Below are 22,055 nucleotides of genomic sequence, written 5' to 3'. Positions count from 1 at the left end.
CTGTTGGAAGACAATTTTAAGTAAACCAACAAGTAATTCTACAGATTACAATACAAAAATACATGGCAATGTTAGAAAGAGTGCAGCCATTGCATCTCATTAATTTGACCATCATTGTGAGCGGTTATGTCATTCCGTTCCTCAACTCCTCTATGAATTAACTCTGGGTCACTGCCTAAATAAAAGTTTTTGTGCAGCAACTCAGGAGCTGGAGAATGAAGCCGATTTCCGTTACAAATGAGGGCACAGAAACAGGATATCCCAAGTAATCAAATCGTTTAATTATAGAACAAACCATGAACACCACCCATAACAGTATGACATTCCCCGATATAACAGACAGTACTACCATGGATTTCCTTCGGATCTCCATCCCTGGGTTACTGGGATACTCGCCACTGCTCCGACCCCGGACTCTCCTGCGGGCTCTGTTGGCCACGAGAATATGTCTGACAGTCAATGCGTTGAACAGTAGATTTAAAAAAATGGAATATTTTGTGTTAAAATGTGATGCATTAATTCAACGATGGTCTGAATGAGCGAATGATATACACCGCGTGACATGTGGCAAAACCAGGGACTGTTAGAAATCCTATATCTACGTGCATACAGGAAAAACAGATCATGTTCTTCAAACGGCTCTGCACTGTCACTGTTCCTAAAACCTGAGCCGCCGTTTTCTCGGTGCAATATTTATTTTTCACCTTCCGACAACATATTGCTACAAATCGATCAATGGTGAGGGTGACAGTGACCAGACTGAACAGTCTGTGGTGGCATAAAGCAGGACGCCATGGATATTACACACACCAAGGCTCCACCAAAAAAAAGCTGCCCCGTGAACTGGGTAACTAACGAGAATTAACATGAGATGCGCCAAGAATTTTGCTTTTTGGCTTGGCATCCAGTGATGGATTCTAGTTATTGTAGCTGTGATAGGACGTCCTGCAGGTCTGGTTTGCAATTAAAGTCGTCAGTAAAAAACAGGCAAAAACGTGGTGCAACGCATCAATTGAAACATAGTTAAAAACACAAAATGAATTTAGTATAAATACAGAAGGAACCAATCAGGAAATGGGAGTCAGGCATATATAGAAACATAGAAGGCACCATCTACAAGGCACAAGTCAGGAGTGTGATGGAATACTCTCCACTTGCCTGGATGAGTGCAGCTCCAACAACACTCAAGAAGCTCGACACCATTCAGGATAAAGCAGCCCGCTTGATTGGCACTCCATCCACCACCTTCAATATCCACTCCCTCCACCACCGGCGCACTGTGGCTGCAGTGTGTACCATCTACAAGATGCACTGCAGCAACTCGCCAAAGCTCCTTCAACAGCACCTTCCAAATCCGCGACCTCTACCACTTAGAAGGACAAGGGCAGCAGACGCATGGGAACATCACCACCTACAAGTTCCCCTCCAAGCCACACACCATTCTGACTTGGACCTTTATCGCCGATCCTTCACTGTCGCTGGGCCAAAATCATGGAACTCCCTTCCTAACAGCATTGTGGGTGTACCTACACCATATGGACTGCAGCGGTTCAAGAAGGCGGCTCACCACCATCTTCTCAAGGGCAATTAGGGATGGGCATTAATGCAGGCCTAGCCAGCGACGCCCACATTCCAGCAATGAATAAAAAAAAGAAAGAGAAGCACAGGAAACACAGTAGTCCATTCAGACCCCTGTGCCTGTTGCTCCCTTCAATTAGATCATGCCTGATTTGTATATTAACTGAATCAATGTGTCTGTTACCCTTAATACGACTTCCCATGTAAAAAAATAACCAACAGTCGCAGTTTTGTATATTGCAATGTTCCTAGACTGTGCAGCTTATTGGGGGCGGAGAGAGGTCCAGATTTCCACTACCCGTTGTTTGATGAATTGCTTCATGACATCGCCTCGGAATGCTGTTTTAATTATTTTTATTTGTGTCTTTGGTAGAAGGAAAAGTTGTGAAGTTTCTAGCATTTAATAGCAGCGTGTTTGAGTTAGCTTTGTGGTGAATAAAACTGAGCCTAATGACCCGAGGTGGGGAGGTGATAAAGAGGCCTGGGAGTAAGAGGAATAGGTGAATGAATGGAGTCCACTGAATGGAATATTGAGCTAACAACACCATGACTCTGTGCTTATACAATGTCTTTTCTCACTTCTTCAAGGAAGTTAGGGCTTCGTACAAGGCACGAACCAAGCCTTCCCCTCCCATTCTGGTATTGTCATTGTTTTACTTTTATGAACCTGGTCCGAATCTTTAAATATTGAATCACTGCTACTAGTTTCCCAATGGTCAATCACTGGAAACGTCCGGTTACAGGCACGTTACACTTCATGCTTGGTAATTGGATAATCAGCGTCACGTAAATTATTTTTTTAGAAATAAACCCATTAAATGAGCTGAATAATAATAAACAGTAACACAAACTTTGAATTCTGCTAGAACCATTCAGTAACAGTGAATCCAACGTGGGATAGGAAAATGTAGAAAGCGTGACATCTGAGGCAGATTGATCGCTGCATTTTTCATTTACCTGTTCGGAGTGATTTGTATAAATAATCAATTGATTGGATCCTGGAGAAACTGTAAGTGCCGTAAAGTTGTATAAATGTTCTCACCTGACACTCGGACTCTGTCTTTACAGGAAATTGTACACGTGCAATTAACAGAATGAACGAATAACCTGGTCTTTATGTTGGCTGAAAATAACACTGTGACTTCAAGAAGATTGCCTGAAATGGACCTAATAAAGACCTAATATATCCTTCCTTAGATAAGGAGACCATAACTGTGCACAGTACACAAGGTATGGTCTCAACAAGGCCCTGTGATATTGTCGCAAAACTTACTTAGTCGTTTACTCCAACCCCCTTGCAATAAAGGCCAACATGCCATTTGCCTTCCTTCTTGCTTGCTGGACGTGCATGTTAGCTTTCTGTGCGTTTGCACGAGGACACCCAAATCTCCCTGAACACCAACATTTGAATGTTTCTCGCCGTTTAAAATACATTCTGCTTTTCTATTCTTCCTGCCAAAGTGAATAACATCACATTTCCCTCCATTATACTCCATTTGATAAATTAGTGTCCAATTACTTAGACTGTCTATATCCCTTTGCAGATTATTTGTGTTCATGTTCTTGCCCACTCACTTAGCCTGTCTATATCACCTTGAAGCCTCCTTGTATTCTCCTCACAGCTTACTGTCCCATCTAGGTTTGTATCATCAGCAAGCTTGAATAGATTACACTCGGTTCCCTCATCTCGGTCAGTAATATAGATTGTAAATAACTGTGGCCCCAATACTGTTCCTCGCGGTACCCCACTAGTTACAGACTGCCAATCTGAAAAAGATCCGTTTATCCCTACTCTCTGTTTTCTGTCGCTTAACCAATCCTCTATCCTTGCTACTAAATTACCCCCAACCGCATGAGCTCTAATTTTGTGTAATAACCTTTTATCTGGCAGCTTATGGAATGCCTCGTAGAAATCCAAATATACTACATCCACTGGTTCCCCTTTATCTACCCTACTAGTTACATCCTCATAAATCTCTAATAAATTTATCAGCAACATTTCATTTTCGCAGAACCATGTTGACTCTGTCTAATCATGTTATGATATTCTACGTGCCCTGAAACCACTTCCTTAACAATGGATTCCAGCATTTTCTCGACGACTGATGTCAGGCTAACTGGCCTATTGTTCCCTATTTTCTCTCTCCCTCCATTCTTTAATAGCGGTGTTACATTTGAGTCCTTGCTATACGGTGGGGCCATTCTGGGATCTCGGGAATTTTGGACGATCAAAACCAATGCATCCGCTATCTCTTCAGCCACCACTTTTAGAACCCTGCAATGTAGGCCGGCAGTTCCAGGGGATTTGTCGGCTTTTAGTCACCTTAGTTTCTCTAGTACTTTTTCTCTAATTATATTAATTATATTAAGTTCCTCACCCTCATTCGACAATTGGTTCCCACCATTGTTGGTATGCCTTTTGTTTCGTCTACTGTGAACACATATACAAAATATTTGTTTAACGTTTCAGCCATTTCCTTACTCTCCATAATAATTTCTCCAGTCTCAGCCTCTAAGGGACCAACGTTTACTTCTGCTACTCTCTTCCTTTTTACATACTTGTACAAGTTCTTACAAACTGAAACTCCCCGAATCCGCAAGCTTACTATTATTATTTGCAACATTATAAGCTACTTCTTTCAATCTAATTCTATAATTAACTTCTTTGTTTATCAGTGTTTGAATCAATTTTCCCGTGGAGTTTTTGTTTCTCAATGGAATGTATTTTTGTTGAGAATTATAAAATATGTCTTTAAATGCTAGCCACTGTTTATCTACCACCATAACCTTTAAGCTATTTTTCCAATCTTCATTAGCCAATTTGCCCCTTGTAGCTCGGTAATTGCCTTTATTTAAGTTTAAATCTCTAGTTTTGGACTTATGCAAGTCACTCGCAAAATGAAAGTGGAATTTTATCATATTATGATCACTCTGTCCCAGAGCATCCTTTGCTATGATATTGCTAATTAACCCTGTCTCATTACACAGTACAAGTTCTAAAATAGCCTGTTCCCTAGTTGGTTCCATGTTATATTGTTCTATTAAACTGTCCCGAATGCATTCCATGAACTCTTCCGCCAGACTACCTTTGCCAATTGGATTTGTCCTGTCTCTGCCAAGATTAAAGTCCCCCAAGATTATCTCACTACCTATGTTGCAAGCTCCTACTATTTCTTGATTAATATTCTGTCCAAACGTACAGCTACTGTTAAGGGGTCTATCTACTACCAGGGTTTTCTGCCCCTTGTTTTTCGTTATCTCAAAACATACTGATTCTATTTCCTGATCTTCCAAGCCAAGATCCTTTCTCGCTACTGCCCTTGTGTCATCCTTTGATGTCAGAGCTACTCCCCCTCTTTTTCCATTCTGCCGGTATTTTCGAAACTTCAAGTGCCCTGGAACATTTAGTTCCCAACCTTGCAGCCATATCTCTGTAATGGCATTTAGATCAAACCCATTTTTCTCTATTTGTGCCACGAATTCGTCTATCTTGCTTTGAATGCTTCATGCATTCAGATAAAGTGCGTTTAAATTATTTTTTTTACCATTATACACTGCTTTGACCTTATTCTCTGCTGCAATGCTACCGTTAAACTCTCTGTCCCTTCTTGTCACACACTGTTTATTTTTAACCAAATCGCTGCACTGCTCTATTGCCCTGACCATTCTCTATAGATTTCTAAAGTTCGCGTCACCTGACCCCACCCCCTTTTTTAGTTTAAAGCCCTATCGACAACACCAGTTATTCGATTTGTCAGGACGGTAGCCCCAGCCCGGTTTTAGTGGAGCCCATCCCGACTGAAAAGCTCCCTCTGTCCCAGCATTGGTGCCAGTGCCCCATGAATTAAAACCCCGTTTGCCCACACCACACTTTGAGCCACGCACGAACTCCCTGATCTGCTTTTCCCTATGCCAATTTGCACGTGGCTCAGGCAATAATCGAGAATTTATTACCCTTGTTGTTCTGCTTATTATTGTAGACCCTAGCTCCTCAAGCTACCTCAACAGAAACTCAATGTTAGTTTGAACTATGTCGTTGGTTCTAACGTGGAAACGACAACTGGATCCTCCCCTTCTCACCCCAAGTTCTTCACCAGCTCGAGGGTATAACATTTACCCTGGCAGTCAACACAGGTTTTGAGACTCTCTTTGGTGGCTGCAGGGAACAGTGTCTAGCCCCTGAGTATACACTCCGGCACTACTACCACATTCTATCCTTCTCCCCACAGTTGGATGCCCCCTATATCACAGTGCCAATGTCAGATTGCCCATCCTCCCTGCAGTTATTTTCGTACCTGTTGGACAATGTCCAGGGGTGAGTCTCCTCTGTCACTGCATCCTGGATCCCAAAACGTTCCTGACTCTCAGTCACACCCTCCTGTCCCTGACCACTGAAGATCTCTAAAGTACGACTTACCCTAAAGAGTGTGACTGCCACCTGGAACAAAGTGTCCACGTAACTCTCCCCCTACCTGATGCTGTGCAATGTCTGCAGCTCGTACTCCAGCTCAACTTTTCTGAGCCGAAGTTTCTCGAGTTGCAGACACTTACACCAGATGTGGCTGCTCAGGATCGCGATTGACTCCACAGGCACCCACATGCCGCAGTTACGACACACCACCTGCCCTGCCATCTCAAACCTTGTTTCATTTATTCATTAATTAAATCGTTAAAGATTTTATTCAATCTTTATTTTAGGTATATTCTTTGAGTATTTTATTTATTTTAAGTTATTAATGTTATAAGTACTAGCAAGTAACAGCTTCTCAGCTTCTTAATTTAATGCCATTCCTGAACTTAGAGAGCAAAAAGGGGCTGTAATACTCACCAAACAATCACCAGCCTACTATTCTGTGACGTCATCCTTGGATGTTGTTTTTGAATTGGAGCCACGCACTGCCGCTGCTTTAATTCAGGTCCGCTCTTGAGCCGCTCTTCATCCTACCAGCATTGCCGCTGCTTTAATTCAGGTCCGCTCTCGGGCTGCTCTTTATCCTCTCGGCGCTGTCGCTGCTTTAATTCTGGTCCACTCTCGGACCGCTCTTTATCCTCTCGCCCCTGCCGCTGGCTTAGTTCAGGGCCGCTCTCAGGCTACTTTTTTTCCTCTATCCGTTGCCGCTGCGTTAATTCAGCTCCACTCTCTGGCTGCTCTGTATCCTCTCGCCGCTCCCGCTGATTTAATCCAGGTCTGATCTCGCGCCGCTCTTTATCCTCTTGCCGCTGCCGCTGCTTGAATTCAGGTCCACTCTCGGGCAGCTCTTTATAATCTGACCGCTACTGCTGCCTTAATTCCGGTCCACTCTCGGGCTGCTCTTTATCCTCTCGCCGCTGCGGCTGCGTTAATTCAGGTCCGCTCTCGGGCCGCTCTTTAAACTCTCACCACTGCCACTGCTTTAATTCCGCTCGACACTCTGGCCACACTTTATGCTCTCGACGCTGCTTTAATTCAGGTCTGCTCTCGGGATGCTCTTTATCCGCTCGCCCCTGCTGCTGCTTTAATTCAGGTCCGCTCTTGGGATGCTTTTTATCCACTAGGCGCTGCCGCTGCTTTAATTCAGGTCCGCTCTTGGGCCGCTCTTTATCCTCTCATCAATGCTGCTGCATTAATTCAGGTGCACTCTCGGGCCGCTTTTTATCCTCACGCTGCTGCCGCTGCTTTAATTCAGGTCCGCCCTCGGGCCACTCTTTATCCTCTATCCACTTCCGCTGCTTAAATTCAGGTCCACTCTCGGGCTGCCCTTTATCCTCTCGCCGCCTCCGCTGCTTTAATTCAGGCCCACTCTCGAGCTGCTCTTTACCCTCTCGCCACATTCGCTGATTTAATTCAGGTCCGTTCTCGGGCCGCTCTTTATCCTCTCGCCGCTGCCGCTAATTTTGTTCAGGTTCGCTCCAGGGCCGCTCTTTACTCTCTCCCCCCTGTAGCTGCTTTAATTTAGGTCCACTCTCCGGCCAGTCCCTATCCTCTATCCGCTGCTGCTGGTTTAATTCAGGTCCATTCTCGGGCCGCTCTTTATCCTCTCGCCACTGCCGCTGCTTTAATTCAGGTACGCTCTCGGGCCGCTATTTATCGTCTCGCCACTGCTTTAATAGTGGACCGCTCTCAGGCCGCTATTTATCTTCTCGTCGCTGCCGCTGCTTTAATTTACGTCCGCTCTGGACCACAATGTTTTGTCACGCCGCTGCATTAATTCAGGTCTGCTCCAGGTCTGCTCCTTAACCACTCGCCACTAATTTAATTCATGTCCACTCTCGGGCCGCTCTTTATCCTCTGGCCGCTCCTGGTGCTTTAATTCAGCTCCGCTCTCGGGCTGCTCTTTATCCTTTTGCCACTGCCGCTGCTTTAATTCAGATCCACTCTCGGGCCGCTCATTATCCTCTCGCTGCTGCCACTGCTTTAATTCATGTCCACTCTCGGGCCACTCCCGCTGCTTTAATTCAGGTACGCTTCAGGGCCGCTCATTATCCTCTCGCTCATGCCGCTGCTTAAATTCAGTTCCGCTCTCGGGCCGCTCTTTATCGTCTTGCTGCTGCTTTAATACCTGGTCCGCTCTATTGCCGCTCTTTATCCTCTCGCCGCTGCTGCTGCCTTATTGCAGGTCCGCTCTTGGGCCACTCTTTATCCTCTATCCGCTCCTGCTGCTTTAATTCAGGTCGGCTGTCAGGCCACTATTTAACCTTACGCCCCTGCCGCTGCTTTAATTCAGATCCACTTTCGGGCTGGTCTTTATTCTCTCGCCAATGCTGCTGCTTTAATTCAGGTCCACTCTCGGGACGCTCTTGTTCCTCTCGGCACTGCCGCTGCTTAAATTCAGGTGAGCTCTCAGGCCGTTCTTTATCCTTTCGCCGCTGCTGCTCTTTAATTCAGGTCCACTCTCAGGCCGCTCTTTTTCCTCTCGGTGCTGCCGCTGCTTTAATGCAGGTCACTCTCGTGCCGCTCTTTATCCTCTCGCCACTGTCGCTACTTTATTACAGGACCGCTCTCCATCCACACTTTATTCTCTTGCCACGGCCGCTGCTTTAATTCAGGTCCGCTCTCAGGCCGCTTTTTATCCACTCGTCGCTGCCACTGCGTAAATTTGGGTCCGCTCTAGGTCCGCTATTTATCTTCTCGCCGATGCTTTAATGCAGGTCGGCTCTCGGTCTGCTCTTTATCCTCTCGCCAATGCTGTTGATTTAAATCAGCTCCACCCTCGGGCCGCTCCTTATCCTCTCACGACTACCGCTGCTTTAATTCAGGTCCGCTCTGAGGCAGGTATTTATCCTCTCGCCGGTGCCGCTGCTTTAATTCAGGAAAGCTCTCCATCCGCACTTTATCCTTCGCCGCTGCCGCTGCTTTAATTCAGGTCCACTCTCAGGCCACTGTTATCCTCTGGCCGCTGTGGCTGCTTTAATTCAGGTCTGCTCTCGGGGCGCTCTTTATCCTCTTGCCGCTGCCGTTGCTTTAAATCAGGTCTGCTCTCAGGCGCACTTATCCTCTCACCACTGCCGCTGCTTTAGTTCAGATCCACTCTCGGGCCACTCTTTGTCCTCTCGCCGCGGCCGCTGCTTTAATTCAGGTCCACACTCAGGCCGCCGTTTATCCTCTTGCTACAGTCGCTGCTTTAATTCAGGACTGCGTTCGGGCCGCTCTTTCTTCACTCGCCACTGCCTCTGCATTAATTCGGGTCTGCTATTGGACCACTCTTTATCTTCTCGCTGATGCTTAATTACAGGACCGCTCTTGGATCGCTCTTTATCCTCTTGCCGCTGTCGCTGCTTTAATTCAGGACTGCTCTCGGGTTGCTCTTTATCATCTCACCGCTGCCGCTGCTTTATTTCAGTTCCACTCTCGGGCCACTCTTTATCCTCACGCCGCTGCCGCTGCTTTAATTCAGGTCCGCTCTCAACCACTATTATTTTCTCGCTCCTTCATTAAGTCAGATCTGCTCCATGGCCGCTTTTTATTCTCTTGCCGCTGCTTTAATTCAGGTGCGCTATCCGGACACTTTTTATAGTATCGCCGCTGCCGCCGCTTTAATTCAGGACTACTGTCCATCAGCACTTTATCCTTTCACCACTGTCGCTGCTTTAATTCACGTCCACTCTCGGGCCGCTCTTTAACCTCCCGCTGCTGCCGCTGCTTTAATTCAGGTACGCTCCAGGGCCGCTCTTTATCCTCTCGCCCCTGCCGCTGGTTTTATTCAGGTACGCTCCAGAGCCGCTTTTTATCCTCTCGCCGCTGCCACTGCTTTATTTCAGGTCCACTCTCGGGCCTCTCTTAATCCTCTGGCCGCTGCCACTGCTTTAATTCAGGTACGCACCAGGGCCTCTCTTTAACCTCTTGCCAATGCTGCTGCTTTAATTCAGGTCCGCTCTCGGGCCGCTATTTTTTTCTCGCCACTGCTGCTGCGTTAAATCAGGTCCTCTCTCGGACCGCTCTTTATCTTCTCGCCGCAGCTTTAAATCAGAACCGCTCCCGGGCTGCTCTTTATCCTCTTGCCAATGCTTTAATACCTGGTCCGCTCTATTGCCGCTCTTTATCCTCTCGCCGCTGCTGCTGCTTTAATTCGGGTCCGCTCTCAGGCCGCTATTTATCCTCTCGCTGCTGCTTTATTTCAGGTCTGCTCTCGGGCCGCTCTTTATCGTCTCGCCACTGTCGCTGCTTTAATTCAGGACCGCTCTCCATCTGCACTTTATCCTCTCGTCGCTGCCTCTGCTTTAATTGTGGTTCACTCCAGGGCCACTCTTTATACTCTCGCCCCTGACGCTGCTTTAATTCAGGTCCGCTCTCAGGCCACTCCTTATCCTCTATCCCCTGCCACTGCCTTAATTTTGGTCCCACTCATGCCGCACTTTATCCTCTCGCCGCTGCTTTAATTCAGGGCTGCTCTCGTCTCGCTCTTTATCCTCTATCCGCTGCCACTGCCTTAATTTAGGTCCCCACTCTCGGGCCGCTCTTTATCCTCTTGCCGCTGCCACTGCTTTAATTCAGCTCCGCTTTCGGGCCGCACTTTATCCTCTCGTCACTGCCACTGCTTTAAGTCAGGTCCACTCTCGGGCCACTCTTTGTCCTCTCGCCGCTGCTGCTGCTTTAAGTCAGGTCCACTCTCGGGCCACTCTTTATCCTCTCGCCGCTGCCGCTGCTTTAAGTCAGGTCCACTCTATGGCCACTCTTTGTCCTCTCGCCGCTGCCGCTGCTTTAATTCAAGTCCACTCTCAGGCCGCTCTTTATCCTCTCGCCGCTGCCGCTGCTTTAATTCAGGGCCACACTCGGGCCGCTGTTTATCCTCTCACTACAGTCGCTGCTTTAATTCAGGACCGTGCTCGGGCCGCTCTTTTTTCTCTCGCCACTGCCGCTGCGTTAATTCGGGTCTGCTCTCGGACCGCTCTTTATCTTCTCGCTGATGCTTAATTTCAGGACCGCTCTCGGGCCGCTCTTTATACTCTTGCCGCTGTCGTTGCTTCAATTCAGGGCTGCTCTCGGATTGCTCTTTATCCTCACACCGCTGCCGCTGCTTTATTCAGGTCCGCACTCGACTGCTTTATTTTGTCTCACTCCTTCATTAAATCAGGTCTGCTCCATGGCCACTTTTTATCCTCTCACCACAGCTTTAATTCAGGTCCGCTATCGGGCCACTTTTTATAGTCTCGCCGCTGACGCTGCTTTAATTCAGGACTACTCTCCATCGGCACTGTATCGTCTCACCGCAACCGCTGCTTTAATTCAGGTCCGCTCTTGGGCCGCTCTTAATCCTTTCACCACTGTCGCTGCTTTAATTCACGTCCACTCTCGGGCCGCTCTTCAACCTCCCGCTGCTGCCGCTGCTTTAATTCAGGTCCGCTCTCAGGCCGCTCTTATTCTCTCGCCACTGCCGCTGCTTTAGTTCAGGTCCACTTTCGGGCCACTCTTAGCCCACTCGCCGCTGCCGCTGCTTTAATTCAGGTCCACACTCGGGCCACTCTTTAGCCTCTCACTACAGTCGCTGCTTTAATTCAGGACCGCGCTCGGGCTGCTGTTTTTTCTGTCGCCGCTGCCGCTGCGTTAATTCGGGTCTGCTCTCGGACCGCTTTTTAACTTCTCGCTGATGCTTAAATTCAGGACCGCTCTCGGGACGCTCTTCGTCCTCTTGCCGCTGTCACTGCTTTAATTCAGGACTGCTCTCAGGTTGCTCTTTATCGTCTCGCCGCTGCCGCTGCTTTATTTCAGGTCTGCTCTCGGGCCGCGCTTTATCCTCACGCCGCTGCTGCTGCTTTCATTCAGGTCCGCTCTCCACCGCTATTTTTTTTCTTGCTCCTTCATTATATCAGGTCGGCTCCATGGCCGCTTTTTATCCTCTCGCCGCTGCTTTAATTCAGGTACGCTATCGGGCCACTTTTTATAGTATCACCGCTGCCGCTTCTTTAATTCAGGACTACTCTCCACCGGCGCTTTATCCTCTCACCGCTGCCGCTGCTTTAATTCAGGTCCGCTCTCGGGCCGCTCTTTATCCATTAACCACTGTCGCCGCTTTAATTCATGTCCACTCTCGGGCCGCTCTTTAACCTCCCACTGCTGCTGCTGCTTTAATTCAGGTACGCTCCAGGGCCGCTCTATATCCTCTCGCCCCTGCCGCTGCATTTATTCAAGTACTCTCCAGGGCCGCTTTTTATCGTCTCGCCACTGTCGCTGCTTTATTTCAGGACCGCTCTCCATCCGCACATTATCCTCTCGCCGCTGCCTCTGCTTTAATTGTGGTTCACTCGAGGGCCGCTCTTTGTACTCTCGCCCCTGACGCTGCTTTAGTTCAGGACTGCTCTCAGGCTACTCCTTATCCTCTATCCCCTGCCACTGCCTTAATTTTGGTCCCCACTCAGGCCGCTCTTTATCCTCTCGCTGCTGCTTTAATACATGGTCTGGTCAATTGCCGCTCTTTATCCTCTCGACGCTGCCGCTGCTTTAATTCCGCTCTGCTCTCATGCCACTTTTATCCTCTCGCCGCTGTCGCTGCTTTAATTCAGGACTGCTGTCGGGCCACTCTTTATCCTCTCGCCGCTACTGCTGCTTTAATTCAGGTCCGCTCTCTGGCCGCACCTTCTCCTCTATCCGCTGCCGCTGCTTTAATTCAAGTCTGCTCTCGGGCCGCTCTTTATCCTCTGTCAGCTGCTACTGCTTAACTTCAGGTATGCTTTCGGGCTGCTCTTTATCATCTTGCTGCTGCCGCTGCTTTATTTCAGGCCCACTCTTGGGCCGCACTTTAACCTCTCGCCCCTGCCGTTGCTTTAATTCAGGTCCACTCTTGGGACGCTCTTTAACCTCTCGCCACTGCCGCTGCTTTAATTCAGGTCCACTCTCGAGCCGCTCTTTATCCTCTCGCTGCTGCCGCTGCTTTAATTCAGGTGCGCTCCAGGGCCGCTCTTTATCCTCTCGCCCCTGCCGCTGCTTTTATTCAGTTACGTTCCAGGACCACTTTTAATGCTCTCGCCACTGCCACTACTTTAATTCAGGTCCACTCTTGGGCCGCTCTTTAACCTCTCGCCACTGCCGCTGCTTTAATTCAGGTCCACTCTCGAGCCGCTCTTTATCCTCTCACCGCTGCCGCTGCTATAATTCAGGTGCACTCTCGGGCTGCTCTTTATCCTCATGCCACTGCAGCGGCTTTAATTCATGTCCGTTCTCGGGCCGCTCTTTATCCTCACACCGCTGCCGCTGCTTAAATTCAGGTACGCTCTCGGGCCGCTCTTTATCGTCTCACCACTGCCGCTGCGTTCAGTCAGGTCCGCTCTCGGACCGCTCTTTATCTTCTCGCTGATGCTTTAATTGAAGACCGCTCTCGGGCCGCTCCTTATCCTCTCACCACTGCTTTAATACATGGTCTGCTCAATTGCCGCTCTTTATCATCTCGCCGCTGTCACTGCTTTAATTCAGGTCTGCTCTCATGCCACTTTAATTCTCTCGCCGCTGTCGCTGCTTTAATTCAGGTCTGCTGTTGGACCACTCTTTATCCTCTCGCCGCTGCTGCTGCTTTAATTCAGGTCCGCTCTCGGGCCGCACCTTTTCCTCCATCCGCTGCCGCTGCATAATTCAGGTCTGCTCTCGGGCCGCTCTTTATCCTCTGTCAGCTGCTACTGCTTAACTTCAGGTATACTTTCGGGTTGCTCTTTATCATATTGCCGCAGCCGCTGCTTTATTTCAGGTCCACTCTTGGGCCGCTCTTTAACCTCTCGCCCCTGCCGCTGCTTTAATTCAGGTCCACTCTTGGGACGCTCATTAACCTCTCACCCCTGCTGCTGATTTAATTTAGTTCCGCTTTCGGGCCACTATTTATCCTCTCACCAATGCTGCTGCTTTAAATCAGGTGCACTCTCGGGCCGCTCTTTAACCTCTCGCCACTGCCGCAGCTTTAATTCAGGTCCACCCTCGGGCCACTCTATATCCTCTATCCGCTGCCACTGCGTAAATTCAGGTCCGCTCTCGGGCCGCTCTTTATCCCCTCGCCGCCTCCGCTGCTTTAATTCAGGTCTGCTCTCGGGCCGCTCTTTATCCTCTCGCCGCCTCCGCTGCTTTAATTCAGGTCCGCTCTCAGGCCGCTCTTTAATCTCTTGCCGCTGCCGCTGATTTAATTCAGGTCCATTCTCAGGCCACTCTTTATCCTTTCACCGCTGCCGCCGCTTTAGTTCAAGTCCACGCTCAGGCTGCTCTTTATCCTATCGCCCATGCCACTGCTTTATTCAGGTACGCTCCAGGGCAGCTTTGTTTCCTCTCGCCGCTGCCACTGCCTTAATTCCGGTCCACTCTCAGACCGTTCTTTATCTTCTCACCGCTGCTTTAATTCAGGACTGCTCTCGTTCAGCTCTTTATCCTCTCGCCGCTGCTTTAATACCTGGTCCACTCTATTGCCGCTCTTTATCCATTCGCCACTGCCGCTGCTTTATTTCAGGTGTACTCTCGGCCGCCCTTTATGCTCTCGCCACTGCCGCTGCTTTAGTTCAGGTCCACTCTTGGGCCGCTCTTTTACCTCTCGCTCCTGCCGCTGCTTTAATTTAGGTCCACATTCGGGCTGCTCTTTATCCTCTCACTGCAGTCGCTGCTTTAATTCAGGACTGCGCTCGGGCCGCTCTTTTTTCTCTCGCCACTGCCGCTGTGTTAATTCGGGTCTGCTCTCGCACCGCTTTTTATCTTTTCACTGATGATTAAATTCAGGACCACTATCGGGCCGCTCTTTATCCCCTTGCTGCTGTCGCTGCTTTAATTCAGGACTGCTCTCGGGTTGCTCTTTATCGTCTCGCTGCTGCCGCTGCTTTAATTCAGGTCTGCTCTCGGGCTGCTCTTTTTCCTCTCGAATCTGCTGCTGCTTTAATTCAGCTCTGCACTCAGCCCGCTCTTTATCCTCTCGCTGATGCTTAAATTCAGCTCTGCTCTTGGCCCGCTCTTTATCCTCTCGCTGATGCTTTAATTCAGCTAAACTCTCAGGCCGCTTTTTATCCTCTCGGCGCTGCTTTAATTCAGGTCCGCTATCGGGCCACGTTTTATAGTCTCGCCGCTCCCGCTTCTTTAATTCCGAACTCCTCTCCATCGGCACTTTATCCTCTCACCGCTGCCGCTGCTTTTATTCAGGTCCGCTCTTGGGCCGCTCTTTATCCATTCACCACTGTCGCTGCTTTAATTCACGTCCACTCTCGGGCCATTCTTTAACCTCCCGCTGCTGCCGCTGCTTTAATTCAGGTACGCTCCAGGGCCGCTCTTTATCCTCTCGCCCCTGCTGCTGCTTTTATTCAGGTATGCTCCAGGGCCACTTTTATCCTCTCGCCGCTGCCACTGCTTTATTTCAGGGCCACTCTCGGGCCGCTCTTTATCCTCTTGCCGCTGCCACTGCTTTAATTTAGGTCCGCTCTCGGGCTGCTATTTTTTGTCTCGCCAATGCTGCTGTGTTAATTCAGGTCCGCTCTCGGACCGCTCTTTATCATCTCGCCGCTGCTTTTGTTCAGAACCGCTCTTGGGCTGCTCTTTATCCTCTTGCCAATGCTTTAATACCTGGTCCGCTCTATTGCCACTCTTTATCCTCTCGCCGCTGCTGCTGCTTTATTGCAGGACCACTCTCGGGCCGCTCTTTATCCTTTATCCGCTGCTGCTGCTTTAATTCGGGTCCACTCTCAGGCCGCTATTTATACTCTCGCTGCTGCTTTTTTTCAGGTCAGCTCTCGGGCTGCTCTTTATTGTCTCGCCACTGTCGCTGCTTTAATTCAGGACTGCTCTCCATCCGCTCATTATCCTCTCGCCGCTGCCTCTGCTTTAATTGTGGTTCACTCCAGGGCCGCTCTTTATACTCTCGCCCCTGACGCTGCTCTAGTTCAGCTCCGCTCTCAGGCGACAACTTATCCTCTTACACCTGCCACTGCCTTAATTTTGGTCCCCACTCAGGCCGCTCTTTATCCTCTCGCTGCTGCTTTAATACATGGTCTGGTCAATTGCCGCTCTTTATCCTCTCGCTGCTGCCGCTGCTTTAATTCAGGTCCACTCTCGGGCCGCTCTTTTTCCTCTCGACGCTGCTGCTGCTTTAATTCAGCTCCGCACTCGGCCCGCTCTTTATACTCTCGCTGATGCTGCTTTAATTCAGGTCGACTCTTGGGCCACTCTTTATCCTCATGCCACCGCAGCGGCTTTAATTCATGTCCGATCTCGGGCCGCTCTTTAATCTCTCGCCGCTGCCGCTGCTTTAATTCAGGTCCATCCTCGGGCCACTCATTATCCTTTCGCCGCTGCTGCAGCTTTAATTCAAGTCCACTCTCGGGCCGCTCTTTATCCTCTCGCCCATGCCACTGCTTTTATTCAGGTACGCTCCAGGGCAGCTTTGCTTCCTCTCGCCGCTGCCACTGCCTTAATTCCGGTCCGCTCTCAGACCGTTCTTTATCTGCTCACCGCTGTTTTAATTCAGGACTGCTCTCGGGCAGCTCTTTACCCTCTCGCCACTGCTTTAATACCTGGTCCACTCTATTGCCACTCTTTATCCATTCGCCACTGCCGCTGCTTTATTTCAGGTGCACTTTCGGCCTCTCTTTATCCTCTCACCACTGCTGCTGCATTACTTCATCTCCGCTCCAGGGCTGATATTTATCCTATCGGCGCTACCATTGCTTTAATTCAGGTCCGCTCTCAGGCCGCTCATTATCCTCTCAGCGGTGCCATGCTTTAATTCAGGACCGCTCTCCATCCGCACTTTATCCTCTCGCCGCAGCCGCTGCTTTAATTCAGTTCCACTCTTGGGCCGCTCTTTATCCTCTCACTGCTGCCTGTGCATTAACTAATGTCCGCTCTCGTGCCACTCTTTATCCACTCGCCGCTGCTTTAATTCAGGTCCGCCCTCGGGTCGCAACTTATCCTCTATCCGCTGCCACTGCTTTAATTCAGGTCCAATCTCGGGCCGCTCTTTATCCTCTTGCTGCTGCTGTAATTCAGCTCTGCTCTTGGGCCGCTCTTTATCATCTCTGCTGCAGCCGCTGCTTTAATTCAGGTCTGCTCTTGGCTGCTGTTTTTTGTCTCGCAGCTGCATTTATTCAGTTCTGCTCCAGGGCCGCTGCTTATCCACTTGCCGCTGCTTTATTTCAGTACCGCTCTCCGTCCGCACTTTATCCTCTCGCCGCTGCCGCTGCTTTAATTCAGGTCCACTCTCGTACTGCTCTTAATCCTCTCGCCGCTGCCGCTGCTTTAATTGAGGTACGCGCCAAGCAGCTCTTTATCCTCTCGCCGCTGCCGCTGCTTTTATTCAGGTACGCTCCAGGGCCGCTCTATATCCTTTTGCCCCTGCCGCTGCTTTAATTCAGGTTCCTCCCGCTGCTGCCGCTGCTTTAATTCAGGTACGCTCCAGGGCCGCTCTTTATCCTCTCACCCCTGCCGCTGCTTTTATTCAGGTACGTTCCAGGACCACTTTTTATCCTCTCGCCACAGCCACTACTTTAATTAGGGTCTGCTCTCGGGCTGCTCTTTATCCTCTCGCCACTGCCGCTGCTTTAATTCATGTCCGCTCTCGGGCCGCTCTTTATCCTCTCGAAGCTGCTGCTGCTTTAATTCAGCTCCGCTCTCGTGCCGCTCTTTATCCTCTCGCCACTGCCGCTGCTATAACTCTGGTCCGCTCTTGGGCCGTTCTTTATCCTCTCGCCATTGCCGCTGCTATAACTCAGGTCCGCTCTCGGGCCATTCTTTATCCTCTCGCCGCTGCTGCTGCTTTTATTCAGGTATGCTCCAGGGCCACTTTTTATCCTTTCGCTGCTGCCACTGCTTTATTTCAGGTCCACTCTCGGGCTGCTCTTAATCCTCTGGCCGCTACCACTGCGTTATATCAGGTACGCACCAGGGCCGCTGTTTATCCTCTCACCCATGCTGCTGCTTTAATTCAGGTCCGTTCTCGGGCCGCTATTTTTTTCTCGCCAATGCCACTGGATTAATTTAGGTCCGCTCTCGGGCTGCTCGCTATCCTCTCACCACTGCTGCTGCTTTAATTCAGGTCTGCTCTCGGGCCGCTCTTTATCCTCTCGCTGCTGCCACTGCTTTAATTCAGGTACGCTCCAGGGCCGCTCTTTATCCTCTCACCCCTGCCGCTGCTTTTATTCAGGTATGCTCCAGGACCACTTTTATCCTCTCGCTGCTGCCACTTCTTTAATTCAGGTCTGCTCTCGGGCTGCTCTTTATCCACTTGATGCTGCTGCTGCTTTAATTCAGCTCCGCTCTCGGGCTGCTATTACAACTTTCGCCCCTGCCGCTGCTTTAATTCAGGTCCGTTCTCGGGCCACGTTTTATCCTCTCGCCACTGCCGCTGCTATAACTCAGGTCCGCTCGCGGGCCGCTCTTTGTCCCCTCGCCACTGCCGCTGATAGAAATCAGGTCCGCTCTCGGGCCGCTATTTATACTTTCGCCCCTGCCGCTGCATTATTACTGATCCGCCCTCGGGCTGCTGTTTATCCTCTCGCCAATGCTGCTGCTTTAATTCAGGTGCACTCTCGGGCCGCTCTTTATCCTCATGCCGCTGCAGTGGCTTTAATTCAGGTCCGTTTTCGGGCCGCTTTTTATCCTCACGCCGCTGCTGCTGCTTAAATTCAGGTACGCTATCGGGCCGCTCTTTATCGTCTCGCCATTGTCGCTGCTTTAATTCATGACTGCGCTCGGGCCGCTCTTTTTTCTCCCGCCACTGCCGCTGCGTTAATTCAGGTCCGCTCTCGGACCGCTCTTTATCTTCTCGCTGATGTTTTAATTCAGGACCGCTCTCGGGGCGCTCCTTATCCTCTCACCGCTGCTTTAATACATGGTCTGCTCAATTGCCACTCTTTATCCTCTCGCGGCTGCCGCTGCTTTAATTCAAGTCTGCTCTGGGGCCGCAACTTGTCCTCTATCCGCTGCCGCTGATTTAATTCAGGACTGCTCTCGGGCCACTCTTTATCTTCTATCAGCTGCCGCTGCTTTAATTCAGGACTGCTGTTGAGCCACTCTTTATCCTCTCCGCTGCCGCTGCTTTAATTCATGTCCGCTCTCGGGCCGCAGCTTCTCCTCTATCTGCTGCCGCTGCTTTAATTCACGTCTGCTCCCGGGCAGCTCTTTATCCTCTATCAGCTGCCGCTGCTTAAGTTCCGGTATGCTTTCGTGCTGCACTTTATCATCTTGCCGCTGCCGCTGCTTTATTTCAGGTCCACTCTTGGACCGCACTTTATCCTCATGCCGCTGCCGCTGCTTAAATTCAGGTACGCTCTCGGGCCGTTCTTTATCGCCTCGCCACAGTCACTGCTTGATGCGCTATCAATTCTAATAAAAGGCTAGGCAGAGTTCAGAACAACAGGCTTTAATTAACTACTGAATTGCACTTCAGACAGATCAGGACTATGCCTCTAGTGGACGACCGAATGCCAGGAGCTGCCATGCGGCCGCTCTTATACTCGGTAGCCCAGGGGCGGAGTCAGCTGAGGCATAGTCAGGCACAACAGTGAAACAAGAGTGAACGACAACAACAACAACAACAACAGTGAACACAGTGAACTACAGTGGTTTACCACACTGCTTTAATTCAGGACTGCGCTCAGGCTGCTCCTTTTTCTCTCGCCACTGGCGCTGCGTTAATTCAGGTCCACTCTCGGACCGCTCTTTATCTTCTCGCTGATTCTTTAATTCGGGACTGCTCTCGGGCCACTCCTTATCCTCTCACCGCTACTTTAATACATGGTGTGATTAAATGTGCCTTCATCAGACCATGTGTTTACCTGCTTGTATTTTACCTGCTTGTATTGTGTGAACCGCACCCTTTTGTTCCTATTGTGTGTATTGGCTACGCCCCTGTTTTTGCCATATAAAGGTCTCAGGAGCTGCATGAGTCATTCACTACCAGACGAACCCGAATTGGGAAGACCTGCTATGCTGCTATGTACTTAGTGATTAAAAGCCTTCAGTTGAATCCTTGTCTTTGAGTCATTGATGGCATATCAATTTTAATCACTAAAACACCAAGATGGATCGACTCCTGAAACCAGAGTGCTTGGATCTGGACCCCCATGCCTCAGACGCAGCCACACAATTTGGACACTGGTTCCAATGCGTCGAGATTTTCATTGCAAACTCATCCACTGCCATAGCCGCAGCCGAAACCGCTACCGGAGACATGAAACTGGGAATCCTGCGAAACTGGGTGAGCCATCGGGTCTCCCCTCTCATCCAAGATGCCACCAGCTACGAGGAGGCCTGCACCATCCTGAAGGCCCACTACGCGCGGCCAATAAATGTGGTGTACACCAGGCATCTTCTGACTACTCGCACCCAGCGGCATGGTGAGTCACTAGAGGACATTATACTAAACATAAAAGTACTGGGCAGAGACTGTAACTGTAAGGCCGTGTCTGCCATCGTGTACACGGAGGAGCTGATTCGAGACTCCCTTATTGCGGGCCTCAGTTCAAATTATATTCGGCAGAAACTGTTTGAAAAGGAGGGACTGGACTTAAAACAGGCTATAGATATAGGGCGATCGCTGGATATGGCCCAGAGGAACTCTGAATCCTATTCCCCAGGCCACGTGGCCCACTCCGCCTCGTGCGCGCCGTGGGGGCCGCCATCTTGGAAGCCATCTTCACCTCCCAGGTCTCAGGCCAGCCCAGCACCATCGGAGCCCCAGCCTCCACCCAGGAGCCACACTACTGCCGCGATGCATCGGGGCCCGAAATGCTACCTCTGCAGTCAGGACAAACACTCCAGGCATCTGTGCCCAGCGAAGGGCCCCACCTGTTTTAAATGAGGGAAGAAAGGACATTTCAGCAAATTCTGCAGAGGGAACCCCGCCTCCAAATCCACCACCGCCGCGTGCGTGCCATGGGAGCGGCCATCTTGGAAGCCATCTTGTCCACCCTCATGGAGTCCACCATCTTGCCCTGACTTCACGGACCTCCAGGACCCACTGGTGGCCTCGATCACAGTGGATCAATCCAGGCCACATCCGTTGTCTAAATCGATGATGGACATAGAGGTAAACGGGAACAAGGTTAAATGCTTGATTGACTGCGGGAGCACCGAAAGCTTTATTCATCCTAGCCTGGTAAAACGACTTTCTCTAACGATAGTCCCCACACAGGGCAAAATCGCCATTGCCGATAAGACCCATACCTCAAAAATTACAGGTTTCTGTGCGGTTATGTTGTCGGGAAAAGGCAATGATTACAGAGATTTTAAACAATGATAATGCCAGATCTCTGTGTGAGCGTGATCTTGGGTCTGGACTTCCAGTGCCACCACCAACGTATCACGCTTACCTACGGTGGGTCCCAGCCACCCCTCACAGTGTGCGGTCTGGCTACCCTGAAGGTCAAGCCGCCCTCTGTTCGCCAACCTCGCACCCAACTGTCGACCCATAGCGACCAAGAGTAGGCAGTGCAGCTGGGAGGATAGACGGTTCATTGCATCGGAAGTAGAAAGACTCAAGCGGGAGGGTATCATCGAATGCAGTACCAGCCCGTGGCGTGCCAAGGTAGTAGTAGTTAAGGGTAGTGAAAAGAAGCAGATGGTGATAGATTATAGCCAGACGGTTAATCTATACACCCAGCTAGACGCCTACCCTCTGACCCGCATAGCGGATATGGTTAACCAATTCGCGTAATACCGGGTGTTTTCCACCATTGACCTAAAATCGGCATACCACCTGCTCCCCATTAGGCCGGAGGACCGTCCATACACCGCCTTCGAGGTGAACGGACGTCTCTACCACTTCCTCAGAGTCCCCTTTGGGGTAACGAATGGGGTCTCGGTCTTCCAGAGGGAGATGGACCGCATGGTCGATGAGAACCAGTTAACAGCCACCTACCCATAACTAGAAAACGTCACCATCTGCGGCCACGACCAGCAAGGCAACGACTCGAACCTCGCGAGATTTCTGAAAACCGCCCTCAGACTCAATCTCACCTACAACGAGGATAAGTGTGTCTTTTGCACCGCGCGCCTCTGTATCCCGGGCTGCGTGGTGGAAAACGGGGAAATCGGTCCGGACCCCGACCCATTG

The sequence above is a fragment of the Somniosus microcephalus genome, unplaced genomic scaffold, assembly GCF_052327205.1.
Source record: "Somniosus microcephalus isolate GS21.2 unplaced genomic scaffold, FLI_Smic_1.0 unresolved_chr5, whole genome shotgun sequence".
In the NCBI taxonomy this organism is placed as follows: Eukaryota; Metazoa; Chordata; class Chondrichthyes; order Squaliformes; family Somniosidae; genus Somniosus; species Somniosus microcephalus.
The sequence above is the reverse complement of the archived record's forward strand: the minus strand, read 5'-3'. Positions refer to the sequence as shown.